This window comes from Hemiscyllium ocellatum, chromosome 47, assembly GCF_020745735.1.
Source record: "Hemiscyllium ocellatum isolate sHemOce1 chromosome 47, sHemOce1.pat.X.cur, whole genome shotgun sequence".
Lineage (NCBI taxonomy): Eukaryota > Metazoa > Chordata > Chondrichthyes > Orectolobiformes > Hemiscylliidae > Hemiscyllium > Hemiscyllium ocellatum.
Genome location: NC_083447.1, coordinates 8,668,919 through 8,686,534, shown reverse-complemented (window position 1 = coordinate 8,686,534; position 17,616 = coordinate 8,668,919). Strand labels below are relative to the sequence as shown.

General features: G+C 48.3%; 1 protein-coding gene across 2 annotated transcripts in view; it reads right to left on the bottom strand.

The window, feature by feature from the left end:
• The window catches only part of LOC132836600 (G-protein coupled receptor 4-like), an 83,878-nt gene that overhangs the window by 43,395 nt on the left and 22,867 nt on the right, over window positions 1-17,616 (bottom strand). The window contains exon 1 of one of the 2 annotated variants that reach the window (XM_060855987.1): window positions 13,483-13,797. The exons of the other annotated variant lie outside the window; for it this stretch is intronic. The gene's annotated coding sequence lies outside the window, so the exon portion shown is untranslated. Of the gene's footprint in view, window positions 1-13,482; window positions 13,798-17,616 lie in introns of those variants that run through there. 2 annotated transcript variants of the gene reach the window in all.

Genomic DNA, 17,616 nt, shown 5'->3' with positions numbered 1-17,616 from the left:
TCCCAGGTGTCTGTGGGAAGACCGCACTCAGCCCAGTGAGGCCTTGAGGGTATCCCTGAGGCGCTCCCTCTGTCCCACCTGGGGCTGGCCTGCAGGTTGGGAGCTGGGAGTAGAGCACCCGCCGGGAGGGGTCTCGTGTCAGTCATGGGGACGGCGTGCCCAGCCCACCACTGCCGATCGAGGTGGTGGGGGAGGGAGGTCAGTGCCTCGATGCTGAGGATGTTGGCCTGGTCGTGGAGGCCGGTGTTGGTTTGTCTGCCTTCCCAGAGTAGTGACTGTGAGAATATTGTGAGACCATCTCGGGGTGTGGGTGTGGGAGGGAACTCCTCAATGAAAGCATTTACAAGTTCATCTGTCCCGCATTTTGCCCGCACAGGATCCGCTGCCTCCCAGCACACGAGATCAAGGCCTCTGATAATGTTGGTCAGATCAGCTCATTGTTTTGGAACACTTTGGCAAAAGATAAAGGCAGATGGGGGCAAGGAACCCTGTCTTCTCAAAACTAAAATACGGGCACATTCTGCTGAGAACAGTCCCATTGTCGGATGTTCCTGCTGTGGGATTGCGCTGGATTTAAGACAGAGTCTCACTATTTCAATCTCTTTACAAATGTTTCCACTGTGTATTAGTTGCAGCTCAGATTCTCCTCTGCATCACACAATTCCAGGTTCGAGACCCCCCTCCGAGGCTAGAGAATAGGTGGCACTCCAACACAGTGCTGAGCTGTTGGGAGCTCTTGCCTTTCATAGAATCCCTGCAGTGTGGAAACAGGCCATTCAGCCCATACCAACCCTCCAGACAGCATCCCACCCAGACCTACTCTATCCCTGTAACTCTGCACTTCCCATGGCTAACCCACACGTCTTTGGACTGTGGGAGGAAACCCAGGCAGACACGGGAGGAGCTGCAAACTCTAACAGACAGTCGCCCGAGGTTGGGGTTGAACCCGGGTCCCTGGCGCTGTGAGGCAGCAGTGCTAATCACTCAAGTGAATGGGACAGACCTACGGCTGTCATTTCAAAGAACAGCTCCTCTTAATATTCTAGCCAATATTTATCTGTCAACATCAGAAGGAAAACAGACCATAAGACATTTGGCCCATTGAGTCCATTCTTCCATACAATAAGATCGTGGGTTAGAGACAAAAAAAACTGCAGATGCTAGAATCCAAAGGAGATAAGCAGGAGGCTGGAGGACAACAGCAAGCCGGGCGGGTGGAGAAACGCAGCAGTAAAAAGGGAGGTCTGCAGATGCTGGAGATCACAGTTGAAAATGTGTTGCTGGTTAAAGCACAGCAGGTCAGGCAGCATCCAGGGAACAGGAGATTCGATGTTTCGGGCATAAGCTCTTCTTCAGGAATCTTGAAGATTCCTCACTTTCTCCAGGCAGGTGGGGAAGTCAACATTGCGGGTGTGTAACCCTTCCTCAGCCTGGTTTGCTGTGTTCTTCCATCCTCAGGCATTAATCTCCAGCCCCACTTTTCTCTGTTACAGATTAAAAATCTCTTCATCTCAGCCTTGAATTTACTTCATGACCCAGCCTCGGTGGTCATAAGGAAATGCACAGATCCTTTATCCTCCTGATGTCTCAGTTATATTTTTGATTCCTTACTCGGAGATGATGCCCCTCTGGTCCTTGACTCTCCCACACGGGGGAACACCCTCTCTATGTCTCCCCCTGTCAAGTCTCCTCAGAGTTTCAATAAGGTCGCCTCACATTCTTCCAGATTCCAATGAGGACAGGCCCGGCCTACTCTGATAAATAATCGATGGCCATTTCAAGAGTATTTTCACGGCAATGAAGTGTCCAAATAGTTTCACCAGAAGCATGTAGGGATGAAGCTCTTGGGAAGGAGGAAAGGGTGATGATAACTTCTTTGAAGTGCTGAGTATCAAAGGGATTCTTGTGGGTGCAGAGGGGCACGGAGAGGTGAAGAGTTTGGGGAAGAGATGTACAGCACGGAAAGAGACCCTTTGGTCCAACTTGTCCATGCCGACCAGATATCCTAAATTAAACTAATCCCATTTGCCAGCACTTGGCTCATATCCCTCCAAACCCTTCCTATTCATATACCCATCCAGATGCCTTTTAAATGTTTTAGCTGTACCAGCCTCCGCCACTTTCTCTGGCAGCTCATTCTACACACGCACCACCCGCTGTGTGAAATAGTTGTCCCTTAGGTCTCTTTTATATCTTTCCCCTCTCACCTTAAACCTATGCCCTCTAGTTTTGGATTCCCCCCACCCCGATCAAAAGGCCTTGACTATTTATCCTATCCATGCCCCTCATGATTTTATAAACCTCTATAAAGGTCACCCCTCAGCCTCCAATAGAACATAGAAAGATACAGCGCAGTACAGGCCCTTCGGCCCTCGATGTTGCGCCGACCGAATCCTACCTAACCTACACTAGCCCAATAACTTCCAAATGCCTATCCAATGCCCACTTAAATGACCATAAAGAAGGAGAGTTCACCACTGCTACTGGCAGGGCATTCCATGAACTCACAACCCGCTGTGTAAAGAATCTACCCCTAACATCTGTCCTATACCTACCACCCCTTAATTTAAAGCTGTGTCCCCTAGTAACACCTGACTCCATTAGCGGTAAAAGGTTCTCAGTGTCGACCCTATCTAAACCCCTAATCATCTTATACACCTCTATCAAATCTCCCCTAAACCTTCTCTTCTCCAGGGAAAACAGCCCCAGCCTGTTCAGCCTCTCCCTGTAGCTCAAACCCTCCAACCCTGGCAACATCCTTGTAAATCTTTTCCGAACCCTTTCAAGTTTCACAACATCCTTCCTATAGGAGGGAGACCAGAATTGCACGCAATATTCCAACAGTGGCCTAACCAATGTCCTGTACAGCTGCAACATGACCTCCCAACTCCTGTACTCAAAACACAGACTGATAGGTGCCATGGTGTGGAGGTGCTGGCGTTGGACTGGAGTGGACAAAGTCAGGTTGAGGTTATCATGAAGGACTGTCCTTCTCAACCCTGAGCTCAGGTTAAATCACCAGGTTATAGTCCGACAGGTTTATTTGAAATCACAAGCTTTCGGAGCGCTGCCCCTTCATCAGGTGAAGGGATACTTCACCCTCCAAAGGAGCCGCACTCCGAAAGCTTGTGATTTCAAATAAACCTGTCGGACTATAAGCTGTCAGGTGACTTCTGACTCCAACCAATGAAGGGAAGTGTGCCAAACATTTTTATATTCATTCAGGAGGTATGAGCATCGCTGACTGTAATGTCCGTTCCCGACTGTAAAGAGTCAACCCCATTGATGTACGACAGGAGTCACGTGTAGGCCAGACCAGATAAGGATGGCAGATTGACCCCCTCCCCTTGCTAATGCCTCTTTCACACTTTCACACCAGCCCACCTTCATTCCTAAACTCTAAGAATGCAACGAAGACCCTAATTACAACCCTTGACAGTCCTGACTGACGGTTCGGAGGTCTGGCAATGCTATGCAGCGTCCTGGGAAGTCAGGGCTAAGTAAACAAAGAGTGATAAATGGAGGTTCGAGCAGATAAGCAAACTCCACCTTGTACACAACAGATAATTTGCCGTACATTTTACGCATTTTGATTGAGCAGCCGCACGAAAACTTTCCATGGAAGGAAAGCTTTGTGAAATTTTCCTTTGGCAACAGAAGCTAATTAGGCGGAAACTTTCCCCGCATCAGCCCTGCCTTACTGGTCTAACCATGTCCTACCTACAACCTCTTCGTTCATCACAGGAAGAAGGGCACCCACACATTGTGAAGTTTTACCTTGCCATTTGGTCCCCAGTCCTGTTGAGATAGAGACCAAAACAGAAAGCTACCTGCATTCATATAGTGACTTTTATTCTGCTGCCTCGTCGGTTTGCTCCTAGTTCAATTCCCATCACCAGTGAGGTTACCATGAAGGACTGTCCTTCTCAACCCTGAGCTCCAGTGGCCCTCAGGTTAAATCACCACCAGTCGCTTCGCCCTCTAATGGGAGAGCAGCCCCTATGGGTTGGTAAGACTACGGCAACAAAATACATCCAATTTACTCTGCTACCAGTGAAGTACATTTCTCGAGAGTGTTGTGAAACTTGAAAGGGTTCAGAAAAGATTTACAAAGGATGTTGCTAGGGTTGGAGGATTTGAGCTACACAGGGAGAGGCTGAACAGGCTGGGGCTGTTTTCCCTGGAACATCAGAGGCTGAGGGGTGACCTTATAGAGGTTTATAAAATTATGAGGGGCATGGATAGGGTAAATAGGCAAAGTCTTTTCCCTGGGGTCAGGGAGTCCGGAACTAGAAAGCGTAGGTTTAGGGTGAGAGGGGATGGATATAAAAGAGACCTAAGGGGCAACTTTTTCACGCAGAGGGTGGTACGTGTATGGAATGAGCTGCCAGAGGAAGTGGTGGAGGCTGGTACAATGACAACATTTAAAAAGGCATCTGGATGGGTATAGGAATAGGAAGGGTTTGGAGGGATATGGGCCGGGTGCTGGCAGGTGGGACTAGATTGGGTTGGGATAGCTGGTCGGCATGGACAGATTGGACCAAAGGGTCGGATTCCGGGCTGTACATCTTTATGACTCTATGAGTGTTGTGGGGAAGCTGAGTGCCATCCATGTTAAAGCTGCCTATTGGGCATCATAACCATCACCTCCAAAATATTTGCTCTCTCCACCAACAATTGATCGATTTGATTTACTGTCACATGTACCTAAGTACAGCAAACGTAGACAGGCAGGAGGCTGGGGACCACAGCAAGCCAGGCAGCATCAGGAGGGATAGGCAGGAGGCTGGGGGAACACAGCAAGGCAGGCAGCATCAGGAGGGACAGGCAGGAGGCTGGGGGAACACAGCAAGGCAGGCAGCATCAGGAGGGACAGGCAGGAGGCTGGGGGAACACAGCAAGGCAGGCAGCATCAGGAGGGACAGGCAGGAGGCTGGAGGAACACAGCAAGGCAGGCAGCATCAGGAGGGACAGGCAGGAGGCTGGGGAACACAGCAAGGCAGGCAGCATCAGGAGGGACAGGTAGGAGACTGAAGGAACACAGCAAGGCAGGCAGCAATAGGAGGGACAGGCAGGAGGCTGGAAGAACACACCAAGCCAGGCAGCGTCAGGAGATGCAGAAGTCAACATTTTGGGTGTGACCCTTCTTCAGGACTGGGGGTGGGTGTGGGGGGAGGTGCAGATAAAGGGAGTGGCAGGGGCAGGGTGGTGAAGTGGGGCTGGTGAAGACAGGTAGAGGGTATGACCTGATTGGTGGTTGGGAGGGACAAATCTGGTTGGTGGCAGGGAGCAGTGGAAGGGAGAGGGATGGGCTGGGAAGGGAGTTGGGGGGATGGGGAGGGAAGTTATTTGAAATTGGAGAGCTCAACGTTGAGTTCTCCGGGCTGTAGGCTGGAAGATGAAGTGTTGCTCCTCCAATTTGCGGTGTGGTTCATTGTGGCAATGGAGGAGGCCGAGGATGGTCATGTCAGAAAGGGAGTGGGAAGGGGATTTGAAAAGGGGGTGTGTGGGGTGACTGGAGGTCCTGTCGGCCCCTGCAGGTCCAGCTGAGATGCTCATCAAACTGTTCCCTAAGTTTACGTCAAGTTCCCCAATGTAGAGAAGACCCATTTTGACTCTAAGTACAGTGAAAAGCTTTGTTTGCGAGCAGTGCAGATAGCTCACAACAAGTAAGGACACACAGATCATACAGAGTGACGAAAAAACTTGTCCAGAGTCAGGCACACAGGTTACACTGTACGGGACTGGCACAAAGCAAGGTCAACATTATTTGAAGTTAGAGGTCCATTCAATTGTCTGGTGGATCGTGCCAGCAGTGTGTACCATCTACAAGGCGCACTTCCTCAGCACACCAAACACTCCTTTGATGGCCTACCACCCCTGACAGACTTTGCAACAGGGATAAGGAGAAATTGTTTCTTTTAAACTTTCACGAACCCCCCCCACCCACCCTGAGAATGGGGTGGATGCTGGTATGCTGACTGAGGAGGAGATGGACAGATGTTTAATTAGTAATGGGCTGAAGGGTTACGGAGAGCGGTCAAGAAAGTGGAGTTGAGATCAGCCAGGATGGTTTTGAATGGCAGGACAAGCCTGAGGGGCTGAATGGCAGGACAAGCCTGAGGGGCTGAATGGCCTCCCCGTGCAACTAGTCTGTGTAAAAAGCAAGTCATTTAGGATGGAGATGAGAAGGAATGTCATAGAGTCATAGAGATGTACAGCACAGAAACAGACCCTTCGGTCCAACCCGTCCATGCCGACTAGATATCCCAACCCAACCCAGCCCCACCTGCCAGCACCTGGCCCATATCCCTCCAAACCCTTCCTATTCATATACCCATCCAGGTGCCTCTTAAATGTTGTAATTGTACCAGCCTCCACCACTTCCTCTGGCAGCTCATTCCATACCCGTACCACCCTCTGTGTGAAAACATTGCCCCTGTAGGTCTCTTTTATATCCTTCCCCTCTCACCCTAAACCTATGCCCTCTAGTTCAGGACTACCTGAACCCTGTACCGCAGGAAGGGTGGTGAGGAAAAAAAGGCTTGGATGTTACAATGGAAAGAGGGAAGGGTTGGCGGGGGCAGCATGGCGGCTCAATGGTTAGCACTGCTGCCTCATGGCACCAGGGACCCAGGTTCGATTCCAGCCTCGGGCGACTGTCTGTGTGGAGTTTGCACATTCTCCCTGTGTCTGTGTGGGTCCCCTCCGGGTGCTCCGGTTTCCTCAAAAGGTCAGGGTGGACTGGCTATGCTCTGTTGCCCCATGGTGTCCAGGGATGTGTAGGTGCATTAGTCATGGGTAAATATAGGGTAATAGGGGAAAGGAATGAGTCTGGGTGAGTTATTCTACAGAGGGTCAGCATGTTTCCACATGGTAGGGATTCTGGGATGGGGGGGGGGGGATGGGAGATGTTGAGGGAACCTGTCCTGGGAGTGAAGCCAGCTGTACGATGGGAATGGCCCATGGAGGTCGTTGGCTCCATTCAAGAGAGGTAGACATCCATGGACCTCCTAAGAGAAAGATCTGACATTTTCCTTCACCCACACTGTGTACTTGCCATGTTCGCCTTAAAAAAAAACCCCCACTTTTGCCTCATGTAGTGTTGCCACCTCTGGACTAGGAGATCAGGGTTCAAGTCCCACCAGAAGGCGTGTGGTAACATCGCCGAGCAGGTTATAGAGGGGAAAAAAAATAACTAACGCGTGCAAGGCTACACTACTTTTCATTTGGGCAGCACGGTGGCACAGTGGTTAGCACTGCTGCCTCACAGCGCCAGGGACCTGGGTTCAATTCCCGCCTCAGGCGACTGACTGTGTGGAGATTGCACGTTCTCCCCGTGTCTGCATGGGTTTCCTCCGGGTGCTCCGGTTTCCTCCCACAGTCCAAAGATGTGTGGGTCAGGTGAATTGGCCATGCTAAATTGCCCGTAGTGTTAGGTAAGGGGTATATGTAGGGGTATGGGTGGGCTGCGCTTCGACGGGTCGGTGTGGACTTGTTGGGCCGAAGGGCCTGTTTCCACAATGTAAGTAATCTAATCTAAAAAAAAATGTATTCATTTGTAGGACATAAGTGCCCCTGGCTGGGTTAGCATTTATTGTCCATCCCTAATTGCCCAGAGGGCAGTTAAGAGTGAACCCTATTGCTGTGGGTCTGGAGTCACGTGTAGGCCAGACCAGGTAAGGATGGCAGATTTTCTTCCCTAAAAAAAAGGATGGTTGGGAACCAGATGGGTTTTTCCCAACAATTGGTTTGTGGTCGTCACTAAATTTGCAATCACAGAGTTTTATTGAATTCACCTGTCATGGCAGGATTTGAATATAGGTCGCAAGGACATTACCTGGGTCAACAGCCCAGCGACAATACCACTAGGCCATCGCCTCACCCTACAGGGGGTGGTACTGGGCTACCAGCGATGTGTAGGTTAGGTGGGTTAGCCATTGGAAATGCAGGGTAGTGGGGTGGATCTGGGTGGGAAGCTCTTCAGAGGGTCGGTATGGACTCGACGGGCCAAACAGCCTGCTCCCACAATGCAGGGATTCCAGATGAAAGCGCTAGAAGAAGAATTTCTCTTTTGAAAAACTCTGACTCTCCTGGACAGGCTGCCGGAGGGAGACTGGGAATTAATTTTGAATTCCTTAATGCACGATTGGATGTTCGGCTAATGATCAACAGCGTTGTCACGGTGAGTGGACACTTCCAGCAGGCCTGCCCCTTCAGCGCAGGGTAATAGGGTTTAACAGGATCCAGTGTTGTCATGAGCCAGGTGAACGGTAGTGTGATAGCTTGGTTTCTTTTTTCTTAAAAAAACAGCCATCCATTGATTTCCCGAGACCGTTTCACTCAGTCTCCTGCTGTGAGTGACTGCACGCAATTAGTCTGTGGCACTGATCCCTCTCCTGACCCATTGAGACGGCCGAATGAATCAAACAGATGCAGCCAGCACTGCAGTGTGGTCCAGCCCGCTCTGCTTTCAGCTGAGCAAGACAGAGGTTCACCTTCAGAGAGACGCCCCTTGCTCAGCACGGGCTGGTTTTCCCATTCCCGCGTTTACCTTCAGACACAGCTTAAAGAGAAGTCAGACTGGGTGGGTGGAACAGTGGTGAGCACTGCTACCTCACGGCGCTGGGGACCTGGGTTCGATTCCACCCTCGGGTGACTGTCTGTGGGGAGTTTGAATGTTGCCCATGTGGATTTCCTCCTATGTCCAAAGATAGAATCCCTACTGCAATCGATATGACAACTGAACAGTGCAAGGACCAATAGCACAAATGACTGGTAGGCTGGTTTTTAGTAGCAGTAAAATAATCAAACACAGTCTCAGAAAGTCCCAGTGTTGTCTTATCTGTGCTAATTCATGACGTGATAGCAAGATGGGGTGCTATAATTGGTGTGTGTGGTACTTTCATTTTAACCTGTCATGGGGTTGAGGTCAACTATTACAATTTAATTAAAAATCACACAACACCAGGTTATAATCACAGGTTTAAGTGGAAACACACTAGCTTTCGGAGTGACCTGATATCACCTGATGAAGGAGCGTTCGCTCCGAAAGCTAGTGCTTCCAATTAAACCTGTTGGACTATAACCTGGTGTTGTGTGATTTTTAACTTTGTACACCCCAGTCCAACACCGGCACCTCCAAATCATTATTACAATTTAAGTTGGCTCGATGGGGGAAGGTAGCTAGCTGCTATCTTTTATAGATTTCCAGGAGGCGTCAGATAAGATTCCACACAGGAACAACTTGCAAAGACCTCACACCATGCAGGACAAAGCAGCCTACTTCGAGTCACGGGGACAGACCCTTCGATCCAACTCGTCCACGCCCACCATGTTCCCAAACTAAACGAGTCTCATTTGCCTCTGCTTGGCCCATATTCCTTCCTGAAGAAGGGCTCATGCCCGAAACGTCGATTCTCCTGCTCCTTGGATGCTGCCTGACCTGCTGCGCTTTTCCAGCAACACATTTTCAGCTTTGATCTCCAGCATCTGCAGACCTCACTTTCTCCCCCATATTCCTTCAAACCATCCCTTCTTCATGCCCAAATGTCATTTAAATGTTGTAACTGTATTTGCGTTTACCTCTTCCCTCTGGCAGGTCATTCCACACACAAACCATTCTCCGTGTGAAAAAGGTTGTCCCCTTAGGTCTTTTCCCCTCTCACCTTAAACCTATGCCCTCTAGTTTTGAACTCCCCTATCCTGGAGAAAGACCTTGGTTATTCACCTTATCTGTACTGCTCATGACTTTATAAACCTCGATAAGGTCACCCCTCAAACTCCTACGCTCCCAGTGAAAAATGGAAACAGACCCTTTGGACCAACCTTCGGTCCACACTGACCCGTAATTCCAAACTCCTCCCACCTGCCCGTGTTTGGCCCATATCCCTCCAAACCTTCCCTATTCACAAACTTATCGAAATTTCTTTTAAACATTGTAACTGTACCCACACCCAACACTTCCTCTGGATGTTCATTCCACACACAAACCACTCTGTATTTAAAACAAATTTGCCCCTCATGTCTTTTTAAAATCTTTCTTCTCTGACCTTAAAAATGTGCCCTGTAATAGACAATAGGTGCAGGAGTAGGCCATTCTGCCCTTCGAGCCTGCACCACCATTCAATATGATCGTGGCTGATCATCCTTAAATCAGTATCCTCTTCCTGCCTTATCTCCATAACCCTTGATTCCACCATCTTTGAGAGCTCTATCCAACTCTCTCTTAAATGAATCCAGAGACTGGGCCTCCACTGCCCTCTGGGGCAGAGCATTCCACACAGCCACCACTCTCTGGGTGAAGAAGTCTCTCCTCATCTCTGTCCTAAATGGTCTACCCCGTATTTTTAAGCTGTGCCCTCTGGTTCGGCACTCCCCCATCAGCGGAAACATGTTTCCTGTCTCCAGAGTGTTTCCAGTGGTGGGTGCTGGGAAATTGTTTCCATCAGGCACAGTTCCAGTGGGCACAGCCTTAGAATTAGAGGGGGTCTATTTAGAATGGAAATGAGGAGACATTTCTTCAGCCAGAGAGTGGCGGGCCTGTGGAATTCATTGCCTCGGAGCGCAGTGGAGGCCGGGACGTTAAAATGTTTTCAAGGCAGAGATTGATAAATTCTTAATCTCGCAAGGAATTAAGGTCTACGGGGAGAGTGCGGTAAGTGGCATTGAAATGCCCATCAGCCATGAGTGAATGGCAGAGTGGACTCAATGGGCCAAATGGCCTTACATCCACTGCTATTTCTTATGGTCTAATGGAAATCTCCCACCCTACCTATGTCCCTCCAGATTTTATAAACCTCTACAAAGCCTCCTATGCTCCAGTGAAAAGGTCCCAGTCTCTCTGTATAACTCAAACCCTCCATTCCCACCAGCATCCTGGTCAATCTTTCCTGCACCTTCTCGAATTTAATAATATCCTTCCTATAACAAAGGCAACCAGAACTGTGCACAGTACTCCAGAAATTGCAATGGTTAGCACTGATGCCTCATAGCGCCAAGGACCTGGGTTCAATTCCAGCCTCGGGCGACTGTCTGTGTGGAGTTTGCATGTTTTCTCAGTGTCTGTGTGGGTTTCCTCCGGATGCTCCGGTTTCCTCCCACAGTCTTAAGATGTGCAGGGTAGGGTGAATTGACCATGCTAAATTGCCCCACAGTGTTCAGGAATGTGTGGGTTAGGTGCATTATTCAGGGGTAAATGTAGAGTAATAGGGAAGGGGAATGGGTCTGGGTGGGTTACTCTTCAGAGAGTTGGTGTGGACTCGTTGGGCTGAAGGGCCTGTTTCCATACTGTAGGGATTCTATGACCAACATCGTTTACAGGCAAAGGGGATTCGATTAATTTTGGATCTATGAACGAGTTAGACCGAAGGGTCCGTTTCCATGTCGTATGACTCTATGGCTATTCACTCACTCCCCCACTGACGTTCAGTAGCAGCAGCGTGTGACTGTGAGGTGAACCTTCTAAGTTTAATTTCTTGCACGAGAAAGGCAGGATGAAAGGCCTCCGAGTTTGTGTCTCTTTTTAGCAACATTTCGGCCTCAGAGTTGGCTTGCGTCCCTCAAGTTGAAAGGGTTGAATGTGAGCCTTTAAAACTGTCTATGATGATGGAAGGGATTTATTGAACAGCTCTGCTGAACCTACTTCCTCTGCTGGGTCAGCGCAAACAAACAGGGACAAACAAAGTTAGAGCAAGCAGTTGGCAGTGAATCATGGAGCAATTCTTCCTGCAAAAGGCCTTGGAAATAACTTTCCAAAACGTTTGCAGGCACTACATGCAGATGTGTTAAGAGGAGGAGTCAACCACGTAGCCCCTTTAGACTGGTCTGCCGTTCAATGAAATCATAAGAAATAGGAGTAACAGGCCATCCGGCCCCTCGAACCTGCTCCCCCATTCAATAAGATCATGGCTAATCTTTATCATGGACTCAACTCCACTTACCCACCCACTCACCATCACCCTTCATTCCTTTACTGTTCAAAAATCTATCTTCACCTTAAAAACATTCAACGAGGAAGCCTCAACTGCTTCACTCGGCGAGGAATTCCACACAGATTCATAACCCTTTGGGTGAATAAGTTCCTCCTCAGCTCAGTCTGAAATCTGCTCCCCCCCCTTATTTTGAGGCTATGCCCCTAGTTCTAGTTTCACCTTCCAATGGAAACAACCTTCTATCTTATCTGTTTCCTTTGTACTTTAACCAGTTACTGTAAGATCCCCCTTCCCCCTTTAAATTCCAATGAGTATAATCCCAGTCTACTCACTCTCTCCTTATAAGCCAACCCTCTCAATACCAGAACCAACACAGTGACCCTCCTCTGCACCCCCTTACGGGCCAGTACATCCTTTCTCAAGTAAGAAGACCAAAACTTGACACATTACTCCAGGTGTGGCCTTACCAGCAACCCCGTACAGCTGCAACATGACCTCCCTGTTTGTAAACTCCATTCCTCTAACAATGAAGGACAATATTCCATTTGATTTCTTACTTACTTGCTGCATCTGCAAACCAACATTTTGTGATACAAGCAAAAGGATGTGGCTGATCTGATTGTGGTTTCAAGTCTACTTTCCTATCTGCCCTTGTATCTTCCCCACTCCTACACGTCACAACTAAGAAAGTACCTGACTTTGCCTTAAACTTATTCAACGACTCTGCCTCTCCCCCGCTGTCTGGAAAAGAGAGTTCCAAAGACTCTCGACCTATTGAGAGAAAAATTCTCCTCAACTCTGCCTTGGACTGGAGAGCCCTCATTTTTCAATCATGCCCTGCAAACACCAGTTAGATACTGGAATCGGACTGCATTTGCTAAATAATCCCAGCTGTGCCAGGAACTATACTAAGAGTTTAAGATTTTCGGTGGGCTGACATTTTTGCATAGTTGAACCTAGGTATGTTAATTCACAGGGCTATATTATTTGGATACAAAAGATTAGATTACTTACAGTGTGGAAACAGGCCCCTTCGGCCCAACAAGTCCACACCGACCCGCCGAAGCGCAACCCACCCATACCCCTACATTTACCCCTTACCTAACACTACGGGCAATTTAGCATGGCCAATTCACCTGACCCGCACATCTTTGGACCGTGGGAGGAAACCGGAGCACCCGGAGGAAACCCATGCAGACACGGGGAGAATGTGCAAACTCCACACAGTCTGTCGCCTGAGTCGGGAATTGAACCCGGGTCTCTGGCGCTGTGAGGCAGCAGTGCCAACCACTGTGCCACCGTGCCACCCACTAAGTAAGACATAGATACATTGCCCTTGTTTTAACATAGCTAGCTCACAAACCTTCTCGGGTTCATTCCCCAAACCCATGCCTTGTCCAGTCAGCAAGCTGCCTGGTTTAAATTTAAACAAAGCTTGGGAGTTAACTGTTGGTCATCAACTGACTGGTGCATTCTTAAAGGCCAAGTTCTGAGCAATTGGAATCCACTTATCAATCAATCATGCATACAGAATAAAAATGTTGCTCACCCAATTTATTCTTGCAAACTGATCGGATGCGTGCAAGCAAAAAACTCTGCTTTTCTCAGCAACGTCAAGTCTCAATATTTCTTCTTTCAGATGGGGTCATCATTCTGTGCAATTTTTTACCACAGAGGGCTGTCGTGACTGTGTGGAAACTGCCACCCTTACGTGATCAGGCCTGCGTGTGACTCCAGACACACAGCGACGTGCTCGTGTCTTAACTGCCCTCTGGGCAATTAGTCAAGTGGATTCCTAAAAGTATACCCATCCAGATGACTTTTAAATGCTGTAATAGTACCAGCCGCCACAACTTTCTCCAGCAGCTCATTCAATACACACACCATCCTCTGTGTGAAAAAAGGTGCCCTTCAGGTCCCTTTTATATCTGTTCCCTGGGAAATTAGGGATGGGTAATAACTGCTGGCCTAGCCAGGGATGCCCTCATCCCATGAATGAATAATTAAAAGATAATGCAGATAAAGGTAATAAAGACAAAAGCAGATAATGTTCGAAACTGGCAGAAACAGATGTTTAATTGGAGGTTTGATCCAAATGGAGAATGACAGAATCACAGATATACAGCATGGAAACAGACCCTTCGGTCCAACTCATCCATGCTGACCAGATATCCCAACCTAATCTAGTCCCATTTGCCAGCACTTGGCCCATATCCCTCCAAACCCTTCCAATTCATATACACATCCAGATGCCTTTTAAATGTTGTAATTGTACCAGCCTCCACCACTTCTCTGGCAGCTCATTCCATACACACACTACCCACTGTGGATAAGTACACAGATAGGTGCTTAAGCTAGGACAAATGTTCGGCACAACATCGTGGGCCGAAGGGCCTGTTCTGTGCTGTAGTGTTCTATGTTCTAAAACGTTGTCCCTTAGGTCCCTTTTATATCTTTCCCCTCTCACCCTAAACCTATGCCCTCTAGTTTTGGACTCACTACCCCAGGGAAAATACCTTGTCTATTCACCCTGTCCGTAACCCTCTTAATTTTATAAACCTCTGTAAGGTCACCCCTCAGCCTTTGATGCTCCAGGGAAAACAGCTCCAATTTATTCAGCCTCTCCCTATAGCTCAAACCCTCCAAACACAGCAACATCCTTGTAAATCTTTACTGAAACCTTTCAGGTTTCACAACATCCTCCCTATAGCAGGGTGACCAGAATATAAACGCAGTTAAAAATCACACAACACCAGGTTATAATCCAACAGGTTTAATTGGAAACACACTAGCTTTCGGAGTGACCTGATATCACCTGATGAAGGAGCGGTGCTCTGAAAGCTAGTGCTTCCAATTAAACCTGTTGGACTATAACCTGGCGTTGTGTGATTTTTAACTTTGTACACCCCAGTCCAACACCGGCATCTCCAAATCAACAATATAACACAGTATTCCAAAAGTGGCCAAACCTATGTCCTGTACAGCCGCAACATAACTTAATCAAAGAATAAGAACTGAGGGGCTGAGTGGCCTACTCCTTTGCTCTGGTCGAAATTTTAATTGTTTTATCCTTCCACGCGATTCCACCTTGACGAATGACGACCCGTGACAAGCCAGTCCAGTGGAGACTAGTTGTCAGCACCACCTCCAGCAAGCAGGAGATGAGAAAACATGTGAGAAACACAACAGGGATACTCCTTATTGTAGCCCAAAGCACTGAAGATGTCACCTAGGCAGGGGACAAAATGTCTGCCAATCATCACCGTGCCGCCAATTGTGGGCGGCACGGTGGCACAGTGGTTAGCACTGCTGCCTCAATTCCCGACTCAGGCGACTGACTGTGTGGAGTTTGCACGTTCTCCCCGTGTCTGCGTGGGTTTCCTCTGGGTGCTCCGGTTTCCTCCCTCAGTTCAAAGATGTGCAGGTTAGGTGAATTGGCCATGCTAAATTTCCCCGTAGTGTTAGGTAAGGGACAAATCTAGGGGTATGGGTGGGTTTCGGGTCGGTGTGGAACTTGTTGGGCCGAAGGCTGTAAGTAATCTAATCTAATCAAATTCCCAACTCAGCCACGACATACCTGACAGTCATACATCACCCTTCGGTCCAACCAATCCATAATCCCAAACTGAACTAGTCCTCACCAACCTGCGCTTGGTCCATATCCTTCCAAACCCTTCCTATTCGTGCCCTTTACCAAAATGTCTTTTAAACCTTTTAACCATAACCACGTCTTCAGGAAGTTCATTCCATAGACTCTACGTCAAAAAAAACAAAAGGTTCTCTGAACATAACCAATTGCCGATCGATAGTTCCCTGACCCTCCTCTTGTAGATGTTTGGGCGCTAATTAAATGAAGGGGCAGAGGGAGCCTTTGGAATTAAGATCAGCCACAGTTTTTTTTTGGAAAGAATATTAGAGCAAGTTTTGAATGTTTACCCTATTATTTTATAAGCCCTCAAAATGTTAAGGAACATATTAAGTTGCACATATTTAGAGTTGAATAGTGTTGGACATCAGCAAAGACTCTATTATGTTCACAAGAATGGGGGGATTAAGGGAGGAAATAATCTGAGGAGCTAAGAGTTGGTTCGAGTTGTGCGTGACATTTGAAGACATTAAAGGGCAATTTTGCGGTTTCCTGGGTGACGTTTCTCTACAGAAGCGACACCATGAGAAACGGTGAAAAGGTTGGTGAAACCCGAAACATTAAATCCCTCTCTCTCTCTCTCTCCCTCCACCTCACCCAGTTTGCAGAGAATTCCCAGCACACTCTGTTCCTGCTGCCTCGCCCATTCGGAATCTGCAAACCGATGTGTGGAATCTGATTCCACACAGTGACCACCTTGAGGGGCTCCACCAAAGTGCTGAGGTTATAAAAGGCGCTTTCTAAATGCAAGTTAAAAATATCGACTCCCCCATGCTGTGAAAACATTTATCGGTCAGTTTGTTTCAGGGCTGACAGTCTTCCGTGTGGGAAAACATATTCCTTCCAACACATCCCCCCCAGGGACATCCGAACAGATGGATGGCTCTCCCTATAAACATCGTATAAAATATTTTGTTGACCACAGTAGGAAATGTGTCAACCTGCATGCCCAAAAGAGAGCCAGGGGACGGGGGCAAATTAATTTTGAAATTTGCAATGTTTAATTGTGAGAGCCAAGCTCCCTTCTGAAACTTGAGCTGGCTATCATAAAATATCGAGCAGCAGGCAGAGCTGAGACCCCTCCTGGAGCCCTGGATCACTAGCCTCTCTTATCCAACACCACGGGAAGCAAAACATTATCAACCAATGTTTGATGTTGTTGCTATCTGTCACCCTGTGTAATTGTGGACTTGGTTTTGGTAAAATTACACCCTCAGCCCCCAAACGATTCAAAATAACAAAAAAGGGGCAAAGCATATGGAATCATGCGTTATACAGCACGGAAACAGAGCCTTCAGTCCATCCTGTCCAGATATCCTAAATTAATCTAGTCCCACCTGCCAGCACCCAGCCCATATCCCTCTAACTCTAATGCTGTAATTGTACCAGCCTCCACCACTTCCTCTGGCAGCTCATTTCATACACGTACCACCCTCTGTGTGAAAATGTTGCCCCTTAGGTCTCTTTTACACCTTTCGGTCCAACTCATCCATGCCGACCAGATATCCTAACCTAATCTAGTCCCATTTGCCAGCATTTGGCCCATATCCCTCTAAACACATCCTATTCATATCCCCATCCAAATGCCTTTTAAATGCTGTAATTGTACCAGCCTCCACCACTTCCTCTAGCAGCTCATTCCATACACGTACCACCCTCTGTGTGAAAAAGTTGCCCCTTAGGTCCCTTTTAACCTTTCCTCTCTCACCTTAAACCTATACCCTCTAGCTTTGGACTCCACCACCATGAGGAAAATATCTTGGTTATTCACCCTATCCATGTCCCTCAGAGGCTCTGCAGTGAGGAAGCAGGCCACTCGGCCCTCCAGTTGGCACCAACCCTCCGACGAGCATCCTACCCAGATCCAACACACCACCCCCATCCCAATCCTGCATTTCCCATGGCCAATCCACCCTAATCTGCACACCTTTGGACTGTGGGAGGAAACCGGAGCACCTGGAGGAAGACACAGGGAGAACGTGCAAACTCTGCACAGATAGCTGTCTGAGGCAGTGTTGCTAACCACTGAGCCACCTC